General features: G+C 49.5%; 1 protein-coding gene across 2 annotated transcripts in view; it reads right to left on the bottom strand.

The window, feature by feature from the left end:
* LOC142572501 (multiple C2 and transmembrane domain-containing protein 1-like) overlaps positions 1-20,618 on the bottom strand; it is a 307,998-nt gene that overhangs the window by 113,866 nt on the left and 173,514 nt on the right. The gene's annotated exons all lie outside the window — the stretch shown is intronic.

Genomic DNA, 20,618 nt, shown 5'->3' with positions numbered 1-20,618 from the left:
TCGAAATTTTCGATAGTTATAGCGCAATAAAGAACGCCATAAGAACATCTGAACCCACGAACATGAATATTAGGAAAATATATGCACGCCCACGTGGCAGCTCCCACAGAGTAAGCTAGTCTCCAAGGCTATGTTTTTTACTCACTGCACGCGCCGGAAACAATCGCATTGCCAGAAACACGTCATGGACGCGATGTTTTTGACACCACTTATTCCCATGGTGTCTGAACCATTACAGCGCCAGAGTTCCCTCTATTAATCTTTTTTTAGGGAATTCTATGCTTGAAAGGGGCTGCTGACAGGAACATTCGTGGTATTTCACATCCCAGTGCTGCACAACGGAATATGAGGGTGACGCCGCAGCGGAGAACTTCCAATGAAACTTGGGCCCGTTGGGTCTCTTAATGCGCGCGTAGACTTCAGGAACGAACTTTTCTGGCTTTCGTTTCCATCAAAATCACGTCCCATCATCGAGCTCAACGCCAGAATACCGTGAACGCTAACCCACTGCGTGTTTCATGCAATAAAACAGGCAAATAAACCTTTCTTTCTCTTGAGCGGCACTTCCTCCAATATCGCTGCTTATAAAACGTTATCCCTCAATACTTGTTTGTATCCTCTGGAAGTAAGTGAGGACTGAAGAATTCGTCTTTTTTTTTTTTCCTGGGTGTACGAAAAAGGAAAGGGTAAATGCATTGAAAGCTAAGCCGCGGGCGTTGCGGCACTAAAACTTGGCTCCATGCTAAAGGCGGCGCTGTCATTATCGATCTTTCCTGGTTGCCCACGTCTCCCACACAGAAGTGCGTCCGACATTAAACGGAGTCATCCATCACGTTAGGTTATGCTAACCACTCAGTAAAGTGGGTCGCCACGCCGAAGCACTTCATCCAAGTTGCGTCCCTGATGTGAATGATAGGGTCATAAACATGCAGTTTACGTAACAAAGCAAATGACACAGGTTGCTCAATGCCGTCAGCCGAGTTTACTTTTCAGCTATAGTTGGACACTGAAGTACTGTTGTGGCCTGAGACTTCTTTTTGCCATGACGACACAATGATGATAGTTTTTCGTCCACAGATTCCATCGCCACAAAGACAGGATGAACTTTCCCCAGCAGATTTCGCTGTAAGAGGCTATGAAACTACTACTTTGTATTTCGACCCCATCGCTGATAATGTCGGCAGCATGAAGCCCATTCATTTTAATCAGCAGTCCTCCAGGGCGACAAAGAAAAGTGCGATCAACAAAACACTCCCTAGCGAAAATCAGTTTTCCACCTCGCGTTCAGAGCATCACGTTTGTAAATATGCCCGGAAAGCCAACACGCTCCAAATGACGTCGTCTCCCCTGCACGCGACAGTTGTAGTGCAACTGCCCTGTACTGCAAGTGCTCTGGCGTTTGAGTGCTCGAGGAACAGACATCCGAAACGACAGTCGCGTTACAAACTATGGATAGAGTTTCACTATGGTGCTCGAGAAGTGTGTATTGAATTAAACAGTTATCAGAGTGCAGGTGAGCGTCGAAAGCCTTGGCCTTCTACAGAACCGTCTTGCACTGAGCTGCGATGGCAGCGGATCAATCGGAAAGCTTACACTATTGTGAACGCATACAAACCTTTTGAAATGGTGAGAACACGCAGACGCAAACACATAAACACACATAGGCAATAAATTGACATCACGGCAGGGCGTCGAACGGAAGAGCTTACGGATTCGGTTCGGATTCAGGTTCAGGCTTCGGCATATTTGTCCGTTCGGTTCAGGTTTAGTTCCAAACACAAAAATATAATGTTTCGAACCGGTTTGGACCGGTTATTACGGGTTCACAGCGGTTCGATATTAAGGAGAATTAAGTTTTAGAAGCAACGTCTTTCAGCTTTACGAATTTGTTTGAGTGACACATTACTTTCGCTCGAAGATTAGAGTTTATTTGTACCCTTACGGTGACGCGGACCGATGTACGAGGTACGGCTCAAAAGTTAATGCAATCAGTAAGTAACAAAAGGGGATAATACACTCAAACAGGGAGAAAAATGCGGTTGAGGCCAACAGCGATAGCGGCAGCAAGAGCAGAAAAGGTAAGCAACCGACTAACCAAACAAACAAAGTAATAGCAGCGCAAAAATAACGGCGACACACGACAGGCGCTGAACGAAGAACTGACTGGTTTATTGCACATAGGAAGGAATAAATACAAATATTCCGTCTGCGCGCGCTTCCTCACGCTACTGGTATTTGCCGCATCTTTCGAGGAGGCTGATTTCACCATCGTGCAGGTTGAGAGATGGGACGGAATTGCCATGTTCATGGTGTTTCTTCTGTTAAGAGCTTCAGCGATATAAGGTAACGTCAGCAAAACAACAAGTTAAAGGGCACACCGTCATCGAATCCGTAAGCACATTGTCGTTCATGTAGTTGTAAACCCCTTTTTCATAGAACGTATGCCATCTCCAGGTACATGGATCAAAAAGCACGTGATATCGTTGAAGCTCTCCACAGAAACGCCGTGAACATGGCAATCCGTCCCACCTATCAACCTGCACGATGGTGAAATCAGCCTCCTCGATAGATGTGGCAAATACCAGTAGCGTGAGCATGCGGCGCAGGCGGAATGTTCGTATATTGCTTCTTTCCTATGCGAAATAAACCAGCTACTTCTTAGTTCAGCGCCTGTCCTGTGTAGTTCTTTGTCTTGTGCTGCCGCGATAGCGTCAAGGACCCCCGTGTCGCAAAAAATCCGGTGTTGGTGTCGGCGGAGTTGTCCGTGAGCGAACATTTCCGTATACAATTAGGTATATGTATATGCCACGCCTTGCTATTGACCAGAACACGATAGTCTCCAACCGGATGGGCTGAGCGCATACTCCGGAACCCAGCGACCGGCCGCCATCTTCCCTGAGCTGCCAATATGCGTTAGCGTGCATATAGCGTGTGTGTGTGTTACGGGGTGTTCAAAGTGTAAATATGTCTGTGCCCGCAATATCTAAGTACCGAAGATCATCGGGGCGTCACTGCGTCATATATGGATGTGCAAATAACCAGCGAAGACGAAGCAGATTGCAAAGCACCATTTGCGACGAACACGATGTACGTCGAGAGCTGTGTCGCTGTGGCGTATTGAGCCGTGCATGTCCTTTTGCCTCTGTATGTGTGTATCTGTGCGTGTCTCTCTATGTGTATGTGTCTGTCTACGATTACACAAAGGCCTGAGGTGGGCTTCGTACAGTGGCTATCACCATAGAACTCCGCACCTGATTCACAAGTTAAGGCCGCGAAAGTGTTCGCTCCGCTACAAAGTTCTGACACCCATGACAATCGAACTCATGCGTAACAGATTGAATTCCGTGCACTCGCGTTAGCGGCCACGAAATTTGAAAACCGCGCTTTGAAAATGGCGCCACTAAATTTTTTCTCTGTGTTCTGGTGCACAAGACGCGCGGTATATGCGGGTTATATTGCCACGCCATTCTATCACTAAAGTTACCCATACCTTGTCTTACATTCTTGACAAAGTTATTTCCTCGGAATTTCGAGGATTACAGCCGACAAACATATGTCATGAAATAAAACACCGACAACGCATTCCTTATATGTTAAATCTTTTCACACTTAATTAAGAGTGCGAAGCAATCACATAAACCTGAGAATGATGCACTATTTTGGCGCGGCTGTGCACTGCCTCCGGGATCGGCCCACGCAAGAGGCCGCGTTTCTACCGGAAAGATTGCTTTCGCGCATAGCGTCCGCCACCAGCATTTCCCAGTAAACATATTATAAATTATTATGGGGTTTTACGTGCCAAAACTACTTTCTGATTATGAGGCACGCCCTAGTGGAGGACTCCGGGAATTTCGACCACCTGGGGTTCTTTAACGTGCACCTAAATCTAAGTACAGTGGTGTTATCGTATTTAGCCCCCATCGAAATGCGGCCGCCGTGGGCGGGATTCGATCCCGCGACCTCGTGCTCAGCAGCCTAACACCATAGCTACTGAGCAACCACGGTGGGTTCCCGGTAAACATTACGGTTAAAGAAGCTGCAGTTGCCGGTGTTGCGTTTCGCCTGCGACACGTGGTTTTGCCGGCGCGACTGCGGCGGGGCGGCAGACATTTTGGCCCGATCGTCGTCGCCGCAACACTCATCGCCAGGTGTTTCCAGGCGCGACTGCGGCGATGCGACCGCCTAGGGATCATCCTCGCATTCCAGTCATTGTGCCCGAAACAGGCGATGCCAAAGCAGGGATCTCATTCCAGTCATTGTGCCCGAAACAGGCGATGCCAAAGCAGGGATCTCATTCCAGTCATTGTGCCCGAAACAGGCGATGCCAAAGCAGGGACCATCCTCTCATTACAGTCATTGTGTCCGACCGGCAGCGCCACGACAGGGTGCTACGAGATCGTGCTCGACATGGTGCTACGGCATCGCTACGACAGTGTGCGTCACCATTAGCCCATTGTACATTCACGTGCTCGTCTTTTGAGGGGTTCCTTCTTGCCCTCAACTGCGAGAGTATAAAAACAGCTGCCCCCGGACGCCAAAAGGAGGGCTCCGATTTCTTCTGTTGAGTGAAGTGCTCTCCCGTCTCTCTGCTTCGGTCAACCTGACCGCCAACTCTTTGCGATGTTAAAATAAACAAGTTGTTTCGTTGTTACCAGTCGACTCATGCTTTGCCGGGACCTTCGGATGCTTCCAGTTGTACCCCAGGCCGCCAGGCCAACGCTACCCTTGGGGCTTGCGACCCAGGTACAACCACGGGCGTCAGCGCCGAGTTCCCAACAGATCGTACCAGCAGTCAGATCCAAACATCTGGTTGGCAGCGGTGAGATCGCCTCCGACTTCAAACAACTGTCTGCCAGCGGTGAGATCGCGACAACGGAGGCCAGCAGCGAAGAGATGCAGTTGACTGTATGCTGAGCAGCTCAACGACGATCCGGGAGCAGTGCAACGAGCCCTGTGTGACGACTGGTTGCCTGCAGCGGAACGACTGCGCGGAATTCCTGCCTGCGAGGTTTGGTGAGTGCGGGACTTTCTTCTTCTGAGCTTTGCCAGGCTTTTGTTAGTGTCTGAAACAGAGCTGGTAATTGTGGTTGTCGTTGCTGCCGGGTTAGTTTGCGGCAAGACAATAGTAAGCAGTAGAGAAAGCAGCATTCAGAGCAGCCATGGATTTGAAGTCGTTGCGCAAACCGAAATTGTTGGAGCTTGCAAGAGAGTTGGGTCTGGATGTCTCGGACAAACTAAGAAAACCTGAACTGCTAAAGGCTATTCTTGAGTTAGAGGCTGAGGATGACGAGCTGTCGGAATGCCTTGAGACTATTGAGGAGAGGTCAAAAAGACAGGAGCGCGAACTTAAAGAACAGAAAGAAAAAGAAGAGCGTGAACTTAAAGAACAGAAAGAAAAAGAAGAGCGCGAACACGCTTTGGAAATGAAGCGTCTCGAGGTAGAGATGGAACGCGCTCGTAATGGAAGTCAGGCACACGGTGCAGGAGAACGAGTATTGTTCAAAATGACTGACCTGATGCGGCCGTTTAAGCTTGGAGAGGACATTGGTTTGTTCCTGGTTAACTTTGAGCGAACGTGCGAGAAGCAGGGGTTCTCTCGGGAAACGTGGCCACAGCGCTTGCTCACTTTGTTACCCGGCGAGGCGGCCGACGTAGTCGCTCGCTTGGATAGAGAGGAAGCAGAGGATTTCGACAAAGTAAAATCGAGTCTGCTAAAAAAGTACCGGCTGTCTGCGGAGGCGTTCCGTCGGAAGTTTCGGGAAAATGAGAAAGGCAAAAGTGAGTCATATACAGAGTTTGCGTATAGGCTTATGTCGAACATGCAGGAGTGGCTCAAAGAAGAGAAAGCGTTTGGTGACCACGATAAAGTTCTGCAGTGCTTCGGGCTAGAACAGTTTTATAGTCGGTTACCGGAGAACGTGCGATACTGGGTCTTGGATAGGCCAGACGTTTGTACGGTGGCTAGAGCCGCTGAGCTAGCCGAGGAGTTTGTGACGCGTCGAGCTCGCGGAGCTAAGGACGGTCAAAAGGGTGAATTTGGCTCGAAGTTTGAGAGGCCGAAGTTCACACCCATGAGAGCAAAGGGGAACACGCGTAGTGCGGATGCGAGTGGAAGCAGTGCGACCGAACCTAAGGAGACGGCGGCAGCCGAAGCCGAACGCAGAAAGCGGTTCGAGATGAGGCGAGCGGGCGTTTGTTATACGTGCCAGAAGCCGGGTCACTTTTCGGCGCAGTGTCCGGAAACAACACCAAAAGTTGTGTTTTTTTCAATAGGCAGCACTGACGAGAACATGAAGCTTCTCGAGCCTTACATGCGAGACCTCCTCGTAAACGGGAAAGAGTGCCGAGTGCTTCGCGATTCCGCAGCTACGATGGATGTAGTTCACCCGTCTTACGTAGAACCCCATATGTTCACGGGCGAGTGCGCGTGGATCAAGCAAGCCGTGGAAGCTCATAGCGTGTGTCTGCCAGTAGCAAAGGTGCTTATTGAAGGACCTTTCGGAGCGCTTGAGACGGAGGCGGCAGTGTCATCTATGCTGCCACCCCAGTACCCGTACCTATTTTCAAACAGGTCCGATCACCTCCTGCGCGAGAAGGGGCTTTTGTTTGGTGAAGCTAGTGTTCAGGCCTTAACCAGATCGAAGGTTCGGGAGCTCGCTGCAAAGGCGGTAGTTGCGGGGCCGACGTTATCAAACAACGAAAAAGGGTCAGAGGCGCAGCAAGCTGATATTCCGAGCACGCCCGAACTGAATAAACTTGAGTCTGTAACGTTAAAGGCGCCAGATACTGGAGAGGAAACGCCCGACGCGGGAAAGTTAGAAGAGCTATCTACTGATTTGCTCATCGCGCCTACGTCAGACGGACTTGATAGGTTGCTAAAAGTCAGCCGGACGGCTTTGATAGCCGAGCAAAAAAAGGATGGCAGCCTGGAAAACGTGCGCTGCAATGTCAAAGAAGGTATCGCCAGGAAAACTGCGCGTTTTGTGGAAAGAGGTGGAGTCCTGTACCGGAAGTATCTAGACCGAGGAGTGGAGTTCGATCAGCTGGTCGTGCCTCAATGCTATCGTCAGGATCTGTTGCGCTTGTCACACGGGGGTTCGTGGTCCGGACACCTAGGAGTTAAGAAAACTAAGGACCGTCTCTTGCAAGAGTACTATTGGCCAGGGTGTTTTCGGGACGCAGACCATTTCGTGAGGACATGTGACACTTGTCAGCGGGTGGGCAAACCAGGGGACAAATCGAGGGCGCCGTTGAAATTGGTACCTATCATTACGGAGCCTTTTAGACGGCTCGTTATTGATACTGTGGGACCTCTGCCGGTAACAGCCACGGGGTACAGACACATTTTGACTGTGATCTGCCCAGCGACAAAGTTCCCTGAAGCAGTGCCGCTTAAAGAACTCAGCTCAGTTGAGATAGTTAATGCACTACTGTCCATATTTGCGCGAGTTGGTTTTCCTGCAGAAATTCAATCAGATCAGGGCACAGTGTTTACTAGCGCTTTGACGACAACTTTTCTCGAAAGGTGTGGGGTAAAGCTGCTACACAGCTCAGTGTACCACCCACAGTCGAATTCCGTTGAGAAGCTCCACTCCGTCATGAAGCGCGTGTTGAGAGCGTTGTGTTTTGAACATCGAACTGACTGGGAGCTGTGTTTGCCTGGGGTGATGTTTGCGTTAAGAACCGCGCCGCATGCGGCTACGGGGTTTTCGCCAGCTGAACTGGTGTACGGTCGCTCGCTTCGATCTCCGCTTCGCATGCTTCGAGAATCATGGGAAGGTAGGGGCGACGACCCAGTCGTGGTGGAGTACGTGCTTAAGCTCCTCGAACGCTTAAGAAGGGCACAGGAGTTGTCAGGTGAAGCAATGGCAAAGGCCCAGCAGAGGGCCAAGGTTTATTATGATCGGACAGCCAGGGCCCGTCGTTTTGAGGTGGGCGATGAGGTCATGATATTGCGTACATCGCTAAACAACAAACTAGACGTGCAGTGGGAGGGCCCAGCACGAATTGTTCAGAAACTGTCGGACGTTAACTACGTGGTAAGTCTGCCAGGAAAGCGGAAAGCACAGCAAGTTTACCACTGTAATCTGCTCAAACCTTATAGACCAAGGGAAGCAGTGGTGTGCATGATGGTAAACGTTCCTGAAGAGCTTCCGGTCGAGCTTCCAGGACTAGGCTCAGTGACGAACAGGGAAGACACCGGTCAAGTCATTAGTGACCTTATCAGTAAAGCACCGCTGTCGCCCGAGCAGAAAACCGAACTACACCAGCTATTACAAGAGTTTCAAGGTCTGTTCTCTGAGAGGCCTGGTAGGACTTCTGTACTTACTCATGATATAGAACTTACCTCCACAGAGCCAGTACGATCCAAGGCGTATCGGGTGTCACCCCGCCAGAGCGATATTATGGAGGCTGAGGTAAAGAAAATGCTACAGCTCGGTGTTATTGAGGCAGGTGAGAGTGACTATACCTCCCCTTTGATTTTAGTTGAGGTACCGGGCAAGGAACCTCGTCCTTGCGTCGACTACCGCAGGCTTAATTCCATCACTAAGGATCAAATTTATCCGATCCCTAACATCGAGGAGCGCCTTGAGAAAGTTAGTAGCGCTCAGTTTATTTCCACCCTAGATCTTGTCAGGGGTTATTGGCAGGTTCCACTTACAGAAGAGGCTAGTAGGTATGCGGCGTTCATTTCACCAATGGGAACATTCCGTCCTAAAGTGTTGAGTTTTGGTTTGAAGAACGCGCCATACTGTTTTTCAAGTCTCATGGATAAAGTGTTGCGGGGACAGCAAGAATTCGCTTTACCGTATCTAGACGACGTAGCGATATTCTCCGCATCCTGGTCTGAGCATATGACACACTTGCGGGCAGTGCTAACCCGCCTGCGCGAAGCGGGCTTGACAGTCAAGGCTCCTAAGTGCCAGTTAGCACAGGCCGAGGTTGTCTACCTCGGTCACGTGATTGGTCAGGGTCGTCGCCGCCCCTCTGAAATAAAAGTGGCCGCTGTGCGAGACTTTCCGCAACCGCGCACCAAGACCGATATTCGGTCGTTCTTGGGTGTCGCTGGCTACTATCAGAGGTACATCCCTAGGTACTCTGATATCGCGGCTCCCCTGACGGATGCTCTAAGAAAGACAGAGCCTCAAACAGTCGTCTGGGACGAGACCAAGGAAAGAGCTTTTAGCGCCCTAAAGAGTGCCCTAACAAGCCAGCCTGTGCTACGATCGCCAGACTATACAAAAGGGTTCATTGTTCAGTGCGATGCTAGTGAGCGAGGCATGGGCGTTGTACTGTGCCAACGGGAAAATGGAGAAGTAGAACACCCCGTCCTGTATGCTAGTCGTAAGCTGACCAGTCGTGAGCAGGCGTATAGCGCCACCGAGAAAGAGTGTGCATGTCTCGTGTGGGCCGTTCAGAAATTGTCATGCTATCTAGCCGGCTCGAGGTTTATCATTGAGACGGATCACTGCCCTCTCCAATGGCTGCAGACCATCTCTCCCAAAAATGGCCGCCTCCTGCGCTGGAGCCTCGCTTTACAACAATATTCCTTTGAGGTGCGTTACAAAAAGGGGAGTCTCAACGGTAACGCCGATGGCTTAAGTCGAAGCCCCTAACGTAGGAATCAGCCTCAAAATTGTTTGTTACTGATGTTTTTCTTCCTGAGGCAGGATTTTTTTTTAACATATTGCTTTTGTTTAGTGTTTCAAAGTGATGATATGCTTTCTAGTGCAATTTTTCAATTTGTGGACGCGTTCTGAGTGATGCTAGACTACTGTAAGGAACTAGGCAGTGGTATAAAAAGGGGAAAGAGCCTGGCAGGGCTTAGTGAGGGTTGTGCCGTGCTTGCTGACTGAGCGGTTGAGTTTCAGCGTAGTTCTAACGCTTGCCGGGAACGAGAACAAAAATGTGAACTCTCCCGAAGTCACTTTGCAGTGTCCCGTGCGAACCTGAACGAGAGAACGAGGCCTTCTCTGTGCGCTGCGCTCAAGAAACGTCGAGGGACGCCCGATTCGGTTATGAGCATCATCGAGCGACATCCCTCCGGACAGCGGATGCAGTCCCCTGTCCATCGGGATCTCCTTCCCCCGGCGGGGCGGTCTGTTGCGTTTCGCCTGCGACACGTGGTTTTGCCGGCGCGACTGCGGCGGGGCGGCAGACATTTTGGCCCGATCGTCGTCGCCGCAACACTCATCGCCAGGTGTTTCCAGGCGCGACTGCGGCGATGCGACCGCCTAGGGATCATCCTCGCATTCCAGTCATTGTGCCCGAAACAGGCGATGCCAAAGCAGGGATCTCATTCCAGTCATTGTGCCCGAAACAGGCGATGCCAAAGCAGGGATCTCATTCCAGTCATTGTGCCCGAAACAGGCGATGCCAAAGCAGGGACCATCCTCTCATTACAGTCATTGTGTCCGACCGGCAGCGCCACGACAGGGTGCTACGAGATCGTGCTCGACATGGTGCTACGGCATCGCTACGACAGTGTGCGTCACCATTAGCCCATTGTACATTCACGTGCTCGTCTTTTGAGGGGTTCCTTCTTGCCCTCAACTGCGAGAGTATAAAAACAGCTGCCCCCGGACGCCAAAAGGAGGGCTCCGATTTCTTCTGTTGAGTGAAGTGCTCTCCCGTCTCTCTGCTTCGGTCAACCTGACCGCCAACTCTTTGCGATGTTAAAATAAACAAGTTGTTTTGTTGTTACCAGTCGACTCATGCTTTGCCGGGACCTTCGGATGCTTCCAGTTGTACCCCAGGCCGCCAGGCCAACGCTACCCTTGGGGCTTGCGACCCAGGTACAACCACGGGCGTCAGCGCCGAGTTCCCAACAGATCGTACCAGCAGTCAGATCCAAACACCGGGAAGCGTGAGAAGCAGTCAGGGATCTTTCAATTCTACCGCGTTGCACTCTTAAGGGCTAAAGGGCTTAAGGGCACACTTAAGCTCGCGCACACGTTACGTCACGTGGGCGAGAACGACAGCGTCTATAGTACCATCGATGGTTCGACGCACTGGCGCAGCCAACGTAACCGGACGCGGCCAACGCGTTTCAACGCGCCCCACGTCGAGCGACGCTCACCTGCGCGCCGATGACGTCGGAGTATAAACGTGCCTTTGAAGGCGAAACTTCTCGCATTTTTTTTTAGCATTCTACTACGAACAAACAAACAAACAAACAAACTGTCACCGGCCAAGCCGAAACAAAGTTTCGGCTTGGCCGGTGACTTGTACTGAAGCGCTGAAGGGGGGCCATCACCGTTTTTACGGTCGGGCACTTGGGGCTTCGGACCCCGCATGCTGGGCAGTCGCACAGTGCGAGCGCCGCCAGGCCCGCAAGCAGGACACAGCGGCGCCACACTTCTGCCGGCACCGTGTGAGAAGCTTCCGTCGCAAGAGCCTACGACGTGCCTGCTTGCAAGTCCTGGAAAGCCAAATCGACATTTTGTCCGGCGCCCTGTGTTCTTCGCAACGGCACGAGTGGGTGGTCGACGACTTCGCCAGCATTCCACATTTCGTCTAGGGCGCGCTGTGTAGTGTAAAGACATTTCGGATGAAGGACGTCTCTAGTGTAAAACTGAGGCTGCATAATCGCCTTGGTCATCGACTTCGACGCTTAGGCCATTCGCCTCTGTCATTTATACGTCTGCGTGCAAACTGGCGCCCTGTACGCTCTTATAGTTTTCTAGTCTTCCCCACTGCACGTCTGAAATCCTGGGCCCACGCTTCCTATCACAAAACAAGCAAGCAAGCAAGCAAGCAAGCAAGCAAGCAAGCAAGCAAGCAATTTGCACTGGCTCTGTCATAAGTGCGAAAGGTCATAACTATGGCTAAAAATAAAAGCGTTTAGAAAAAAACTTAAAGCCGTTCAGTGTATTTAGATAAAAAGACTTACTTTCTAGAGCAAATTCTTTCATTTATTTGCTAAACTTGCAAGGCTGAGACTAATTCTGAAAGTTATATTGAAAAATATAGTTTAAAAAAGCAGTCCGCGAATGGGGTTTGTTTGAAAGGATACGCTGGCATGAGATGTGACTCATTGGTTACAATGATTGTCGGAGAATTGTTCGTGCGAATTGGATTCGTTACCCTCCTTGTGGAATAGTACCGTGATTGTGACTCAGTGTTCGTATCGTCTCCTGTTTAAATAAACTTTTTCTAAACGTGTATACACATCTCGTGCAGGTCACCTCAATATTGTGCAAAGTATTCTGTCACATCATTATTGTACATAACCATAGTGAACACTGTATATATGGAACATCATTTTATACATGTGGCATTTAGTTTATGCGTGACTGTGCCTTTCCGTGGGTATATGTGATTATATGTTGGTGAGTGAGGACCCGGACACTACTTTGAAAACGTGCCGTGATTGTGACGTGCTCGTATCGTCTCTTGTTGAAATAAACTTTTTCTAAACACCGTAAGAAAATTTTGGGCAGATACGCCATCTCAAATCCATACAGCACCTTAGCATACATGAGAGGGATGTCCCAATAGTCTAATTAGTGAGTCTTCAAAGAGCTTGAGAGGGTGCACAAGCACCGTTCTGTCTACTAGAAATGACTCGGTTGTCCTCTAGTAAGTGCTGTGTCACATGGATGGATGGATGGATGGATGGATGGATGGATACAACTTTCTTGTACATCCGGCAAGGTTTAACGCGACCCGGGCTCAGGTCTCCAAGCTTCAATGTTTTTTTTGTGGGGGGGGGGGGGGGGGGGCTACCCCTTTTAATGCTTTGTCGAAATGGAGGTTGACGAACAGACGGAACAAAGGATGAATATCAAATTTCCCGTGAAACTGGGCAAGAATAGCGAAGAAACTTATCGAATGTTGCAAAAGGCACACGGAAACGATGCCTCAAAGGAAATAACTCTGTTCAAGTGGATCCAGCATCTTCGGTACGGCCGTGAGGAGCCCAAGGACGATCCAACATCAGGATACCCCTTCGCCTCGTACGAAAACGAAAACACCAAACACCAATCGTGTGCATTCTCTTATGTTTAGGGATAACCTAACGGCTGTTTGAATGACATATTGCGAAGGTCGTCTGATCACTGTATTTGGGTGAAAATGTGAAAATGGTAAAGGCTTCCGCCAAGGTGGCGACGAAACAGCTGACTACTGAGCAAACGTTGCGACGAAAAAGATGATGAATTGATTGAAAAACATCAGGTGACAGTGACGAATTCTTCCAAAGCGTCGTCGCAGACGCCGAAACTTGCATTTACGAATAAGACTTCGACCTGAAGTTGCAGAGCAAAGAGACGCGAAAAATTCTCCAGAAATTCTGAGAATTGTCCGCTAATTCCTAAGCACTCTTTGTCTCGACTGTTACTTCGTTTTTGCTTGCTTGCTTTTCCTAGATTATGCATGTCTACCCGTCGCCTTCCCTGCGTGGAAGAATGCTTACGCATTAGTAGACAACTCTCAGAATTACTGCTTCATTTTTGTTGCTCATGTCTATCCTGCTTAGACCATATGATAACGGTCCAAACACGATTCTACTCTCTACAATGACGGGATAAGATAACAATTTTCTTTTATTGCTGCCATCTGTACAATTTTATTTTTGTTATATTTCTTTCTTTCCTGCTTTATTTTATTTTCTTTTTTGTTACAACCTGAGCGCGGCGATGTCATAAGTTTTTTAATGATACCAATCAGCTACTATTACACTGTTATCACATCTACCAATCAGCTAGCATATCATTTTTTTTTATACTCCGCAGTCACAGAGCAGGCTTCTCTGCACGCACAGAAGTAATGCGGAAAAGTAAGCTTGCACGGGATGACGAAAAGAATTATTATTATTATTATTTGTTTTGAACACATATACACATATATACAGTTAACAGGAAAGGGAAGGCGAGGAGCAGGCTGGCAACTGCCACCGGAAGGGGCACAACGCCTGCCTACTCTTCTGAAGGGAGGTGACAGCAACACAGAAATGGAAGATAGGAAGGAAGGGAGGAAAGAGGAAAGGAAGAGCAACAGGACAAATCTAAAGACTAAAGTAGAACACAGTACACTAGCACGTTGTTCCGCCGAGTTTCGACTCTGCAGCCGGAATTAAAGTGACGCCGCATCGAACAGCCTCCACAATTATCAATCACGTCCATGGCTAGTTTGATACGCGGCTAATTGTGCGCTCCACAATGAGACGCCAAGTATAGCTGCACGCAATCACCGTTTCACTGGTATTCGGTTCACAATATACACTACAAGGTGTTTGAACCCGCCACTTCCCATCTTCGAAGGAAGAATCGTTAGGACACAGTACAGATCACACACAGTAGGGCCGGTCACTGAAGGTCACGCTACTACAGAATGTTGAACGTTCACGCTACAAACGTGAACTTAAGTTAGTTAGCTCTAGAAAGGTTAGTAGGGCGCGATGGGCCTGATCACGTTTAGATGCACAACCATTGGGGTATAAGCATTCCTCGAGTGTCGCACACCGCAGGCCAAGGAGGTGATAGTTTCTCACTAGCGACATGCGCTGCGCACTGAAAGCGGGACACTCAAATATAAGGTGCTGAAGTGTCTCGTAGCAGCCACAAGACGCACAGAATGGATTTGCCACACGCCCTTGTCTGTATAAACGTTCGTGCACGTTCACGCAACCAACCCTCAGCTTGAGCAGTTGTGCTCTAGCGCGACGAGGCAAGCCTCGACCACGAACACAGGGCGGGAACGTTCCATTTGCGACACGCTGATCTGGATGCTGCTTAAGTAGGTGGCGACGTATCAGGAGACGAGCGTCATCAAGCTTGCACAGAATTTCTGGGCAGTCACAGTTGTTATGAGCGCAACTTGAAGCGAGCCGATCAGCTTCTTCATTTCCGGCGATTCCTACGTGTGAAGGTATCCATTGAGCGACGACAGATACCTCACGTGATGTAAGTTTGCTCGCAGAGTCAGTAATGCTGCGTACAAGTGGGCAATCAAGCTCACTGCGTTGTAACCTGCTAAGGGCAGCACGGGAGTCCGTAAAGATGACAACTTTCGATGTAGTTAACTCCTCTTGCACGTATTTCAATGCAACATTAATCGCTGCTAGTTCTGCAGTTGTTGACGAAGCTGGATGAGGTATTTGAAATATACGTCGTACTTTAGTTGAAGGGCAGAAAAAAGCTGCAGAGGCGCCTTGACCGTCGTTGTGTACAGATGCATCTGTGAAAACTTGAAGATAATCTGGAAACATTTCGAACATGTGAGACTGAGCCAATTGGAATATTGCCGAAACAGCCATATCAGACTTTTTGTGCATGTCAGGGATTGTGAGGTAAATGGGAAGTACGTGTTTCGTGATACCTTTTGGAGGCGGAGACGTATCTGAAGCAGCATGTTCAGAAATGGTAGTGATATTCATAAATAAAGCCGCCATTTTTCCCATTCGAGATAACGGGCGGTTAATGAGACGATCAAGGAGCGATTGACCATTCGATGCGCGGTGCAGACGCTCAATATGATACAGAGCTCTCTGATCTGCTTGCAGCCTCAGGGGTAACTGATGCGCTTCAGTGAGTAATGCAATAGATTGCGCCTCACGAGGTAATCCAAGCATTAGTCGAAGGGCAACGCGATGATCTCGCTCCAGTTGGGACATCAAACTATGTGGTATGTTCAAAATTGGTAATGCGTACAGCATGCCTGAGAGTACAGATGACTGGTACACCTGAAGAGCCGTTGTTTGGTCGCAGCCAGCACCTCGAGCAGTCAAGGCGGCCACATACTTAAGGAGGGAGTGCGATTTGCGTCGTACAGATTTAACGGCAGGACGCCAAGAGATGCGATCATCCACAATTAACCCCAAATAACGGTGTTGTCGCACCCAGTTTATAGGCGTTTCGTCAAGATACAGTCGGCTCATCGTTCGACGAGCGCGTTGTTTAGGGTGATATGCTATTGCAGCCGACTTAGCAGGTGATATGAGCAGGCCAACTTCACCCAAATACTCCGAAGTAGCGTTGAGAGCTCTTTGCAAGCTTGCACGAAGCCGCGGACCAAGGTGCGAAGGGCCGCTTATCCACAGAGCAATGTCATCTGCGTAGACAGCTATGCTCACAGGGAAATCAGTGTCCCGAGGCAAACGACTTGGAAGTGCGGCGAGTACGGTGTTAAACAAAAGCGGCGATAATACGCTGCCCTGTGGCACACCGCACTTCACATTTCGGTATTCACTAGTTACTCCTCCGACACGCACTTTCATACGGCGCTCCGATAGAAAATTATGCACAAATTGTAGCAGACGACCCGAAATTCCCGCTGTTGCAAGAGCGAAAATAATCGCCTTATGCGGAACTGAATCGAAAGCTTGCTGTATGTCTAGGAAGAGCATGTAGGCAGAGTGCTTGTTTTCTTTAGCAAATTCGAGTGCTGAGACAAGGTCTGATATGCTGTCCAGAGCCGAACGGCGGCGCCGAAAGCCACTCATGACATCAGGGAAAAAATTCAGCTCCTCTAGCCTGACATCTAAACGAAACAAGACCATTCGCTCCATTAACTTGATGACATTTGAAGTTAGGGATATTGGTCGGTAGGACTTTAGGTGCCTTGCAGGACGCCCGGGCTTTAAAATTGGTATTACCACGGACGATTTCCATTCAGCAGGGATTACACCGGCTCTCCATACTTCATTATACTCGTCCAATATACGGTCATGGAAACTTTTATCAACGTTCCGCAATGCTTGGTACGTCACACCATCTTCGCCTGGAGCAGTGCGGCGTTTGGAGAGGCTCAGCGCGTGTCGCAGCTCCTCAAGAGTGAAATCTGCCTCATCCATCTGGCAGGCTGGACCATAGGAAGCGGTTATGGTGCTGTGACTTGCCAAAGAACGAAGGTCGCTAATTGTGGTGTCACTGGATGCAGAAGAGACGAAAATGTCTGCGAATGCCTCCGCTATTACTTTTGGTGACTGGTCAGTCGCTATGCTCAATGCAGCCGTAGGATTCTTGCAGATTTGAGGAGTGCGGAGAGCCTTCAGTATGCGCCATACATTTCCAAAACCACTTCCAGTGTGCAACGAACTACACAAAGCTTCCCAGCTCTTTCGACGAAGCTGTTTCGTATGCCGCCGTATGGCTGCATCAATGCGATTGTATATAGTCCAGTCGGTGCGTCGTTTAGAGCGCTGTGCCCGTCTATAAGCGCGCCGTCGACATGCGCGGAGCCGCAAAAGCTTTAGATCGGGATTTGGTTTGCCGATACTCCGTCGTCGTTGTACTGTAGCTTTTCGTAAGCACTCACTCATAAGTTTAAATAGGCTGTCTTGAGGTGGTGCCTCTGAGATCAGCTGTCGGAACTTGTCCCAGTTAGTCACTGTATAAACGACATCCTGGCGACCCGCAGTATGTGTTGGTGTTAACCAAATGGGTAGGTGATCTGAGCCCCACGGGTCGGGTTCACATGACCAGGCTAAGCACACATCTCTCGTTGATATCGCAAGGTCTATAGTGGAATGCTCCTTTCCTCTACCTATAAATGTAGGTGAACCGTCATTCAGTAATTGGAGATCATTCTTGATAATGATCTCGTTAATCTCTGTCCCACGATTGTCTTGGGGACGGCTACACCATCGTGGATGGTGGACATTAAAATCTCCGCATAAAACAAACGATGCCCCACACCGAGACAATAAGCTCTCAAGTAGCGAGGTATCGGAAGAACGTGTAGGCCTGTTGTATATGCTTGCCACCGTCGTACACACACCTCTGAGGCTCACAGTAACAGCTACACACTCAAACTCATCGTCACAGATGCCGTCTGTGTCAATAACCGCGAAGTCCAAGTCAGCACGAACGTACACTGATGCTTTTGAAGCATTGCGCGTATGCGCCTCCTCCACGCACTGGAAAGAGCCACAAGCTGGTTCCGCGCATCGAGTGTTACTGTGGACACCCACGAAGCCTGGCAATCGATATTCGTCTTTCCTTACGTTAGTTTCCTGAAGCGCTATAACGTCTGGTGGAGTCTTCATAGCGATGAGTCGAAGGACTAAATCCGCGTGCCGCGGTCGCATCGACCTGACATTCCATTGCAGCACAAAGGGGCGAGGCTGCTGACAACTGTTGGAATTGTTTCCGGTAAAACGTCTAGCGAAGGCCGTCGAGGACAGGAACGAGTGCCTCCAAAAGTTGCTCTGCTGCTGACGCTGCTGGTGTCTGGCGACCGGCGATTAGAGATCTGATGACGTTGACAAGCATCTTTAGAAGATTGACAAGTTGCACATCGTCGGTGGCTGATACCGGTTTAGGTAATGTGTGTGCAGTGCTTTCCACCGTGGTCGAAGTCTTTGTAGATACTTGTTCCGACTGTTTCGATGGAAGCGCTGGCCACGATGTGTCTGAGAGGCAGAAGTTCCGCCCCCCTACTTTCCGATGCGTTGTGTCTTTGTCACTCTTTGAACGCGCTGCCTTTCCAGTCGCTGGGGCAGCACTACGGCGACGGGAGCTTTCATATCCTGCTGCCTTCTTTTTGGCTTTCTCTTTTAGTGCCTTTAGTTCATTCTTCAATGAGGGACATCCTTTATCTGTTGCCAAATGTTCACCATTACAGTTAGGGCACCGATATGCCTGACTTTCACAGGAATCTACATGGTGATTCCCACCGCATTTGGCACAGACCAAGTCTCTGGTGCAAAAGCCCTGAACATGACCAATCTTAAAACATTTATGGCATTGCAAAGGCCGTGGTACGAAAGGTCGAACAGGATAGCGCACAAGTCCAGCCTTTATATGACTAGGCAGCTTTCCAGAGGCGAAAAGTATCTTCATACACTTTGACGAGCCTAGCCTTCGAACGCTAATTATTTTGCATGGTGGCGTGCAAACGATCATGTTTTTAAAAACGTCGTCTTTGAGATCCAAGTCCACATCAGATACGACACCAGCTGCTATATTTGTACCCTGTGGTATGTAGGGACGCGTGCGGACCCCACAGATTTCAGACAAACCAAGTAGAGTTTGCACCATCTTGTCATCAGTTGTGTCAACAGCAATGACATTTTTCCAGGGGTTCACGCGAACCTCTTGGATTAGTCCAGGGGCAAGTTTGAAGAAGAAATCATTAAGTTTCTGTCGAGAGATAGCATTCAGGCTTACCATCGCGTCGACGGGAATGAAAGCTACTGTCGTAGTCTTGATGGTGTTGTATATGACAGTCCCTTCACTTGAGGACGATGCCGGTGACGTCCGTCGTGGGCGGCGGTGCTTGACAGGTATGAAAGCATCCGAATCTTCAGATCTTGAGTCAGAAAGCTCGGAATCAGTAGCGTCGGATCCTACTGCCGAACTGAGCCGCTTCCGAGCCGCGGGCGGTCTATGCTGACCGCCGGACGTGTCCAAGACCATATCTTCCATGGCAAGCCCCGCGGGGAGGATCTCCCAGCAGAGTAGAAGACTTCAGGGTTCAGCACAAACGTCGTTGCCTGTTACTGATGCACGAAAATAAGGTAAATAGAGAAAAACTGCAGCACCAGAAGAAAACCAGCAACCGAGCACAGTAACTTCGTCGTTCTTTGCATTCTTTTTTTAATGCGTTCCCATTTTTATGCCTACCGAACGAGGAAATCTGACTGTTTGTCACGTAATACGATAGCTTTTAAGACAGGGTCCGCACCAGCGAGCTAATTGACCTTCGTGCTGCCTCTCGCGTCAACACGAACTAAGCGGCGAGAACTCAACGCACCCGAAACTATCAGCGCTCGGCACAGTCTGTCCGAATGGGAGATCGCTTTCAAGATAGGACCCAGGCGGCCGAGCCATGCACAGCCACCACAGGAGTGCGGCTGATCACGGCTGATAACGGTTCGCACAGAGAGGGGACAGCGTCATCGACCTCGTCTAGGGACGAGGTCTACTGCCAAACGTAACTCTGTTCAATTACGTCACGTGCCACAGCACGCATCGAACAGTGCTCATCTTCCACAAAGCAGCGGCATCACGCAACCGCATCCTCACATAACGTGAGTGAACACTGCTACTACTCGCACCTTCTTCGTCGTCTCAGTTAAAATCGCGGTGTTGCAACCGCGCTTCTCCGTTTCACGATTCTCTCGCGGCGTTTCTCGCACTTGTGCCAAACAGAGCAGAATACGAGGGCGAAACGGCAGGCTATTAGTAGCAAATTCTTACGCATCATTTAGATAACTCCCACAGGAGATTATGCATGTTCTTTTTTTCATTTTCCCTTCCATTCTTATCGATTCTAAAGCCACAAAGCATCTACACTTACACTATTATAACGATTAAACGTCCTAAATTCGCCAGTTGTGCATTTATTTTGACACATTTTCGCGTTACGGACAGATTTTGATGGGGTACTCATCAAAGAACGCGTGCGCATTAAAAAATTATACAGATTCCACGCACTGTGGTAATCGATACTATGCGAAATATTTTGTTTGCGGCTGGCTATCCAGAATCGTGCCGTGTTCCTCAAAGCGTTGCCAGGTGGATCGACGTGTTCGTGTAAGACGAGCAGTTGTGTGTGTGACTACTGCAGCAAGACGACAGCGAGGACGACGACGATCGTATGCCTACAGCTGCATGATTCGTATTCCGGCCGTTTGACGCGAGTTTACGACTTGTCGATGGTTCGGTTCTACT

Source organism: Dermacentor variabilis, chromosome 2 (genome assembly GCF_050947875.1).
Source record: "Dermacentor variabilis isolate Ectoservices chromosome 2, ASM5094787v1, whole genome shotgun sequence".
Taxonomy (NCBI): Eukaryota; Metazoa; Arthropoda; class Arachnida; order Ixodida; family Ixodidae; genus Dermacentor; species Dermacentor variabilis.
Note: the sequence above shows the minus strand (reverse complement) of the source record. Positions and strands in the feature narration are given on the sequence as shown.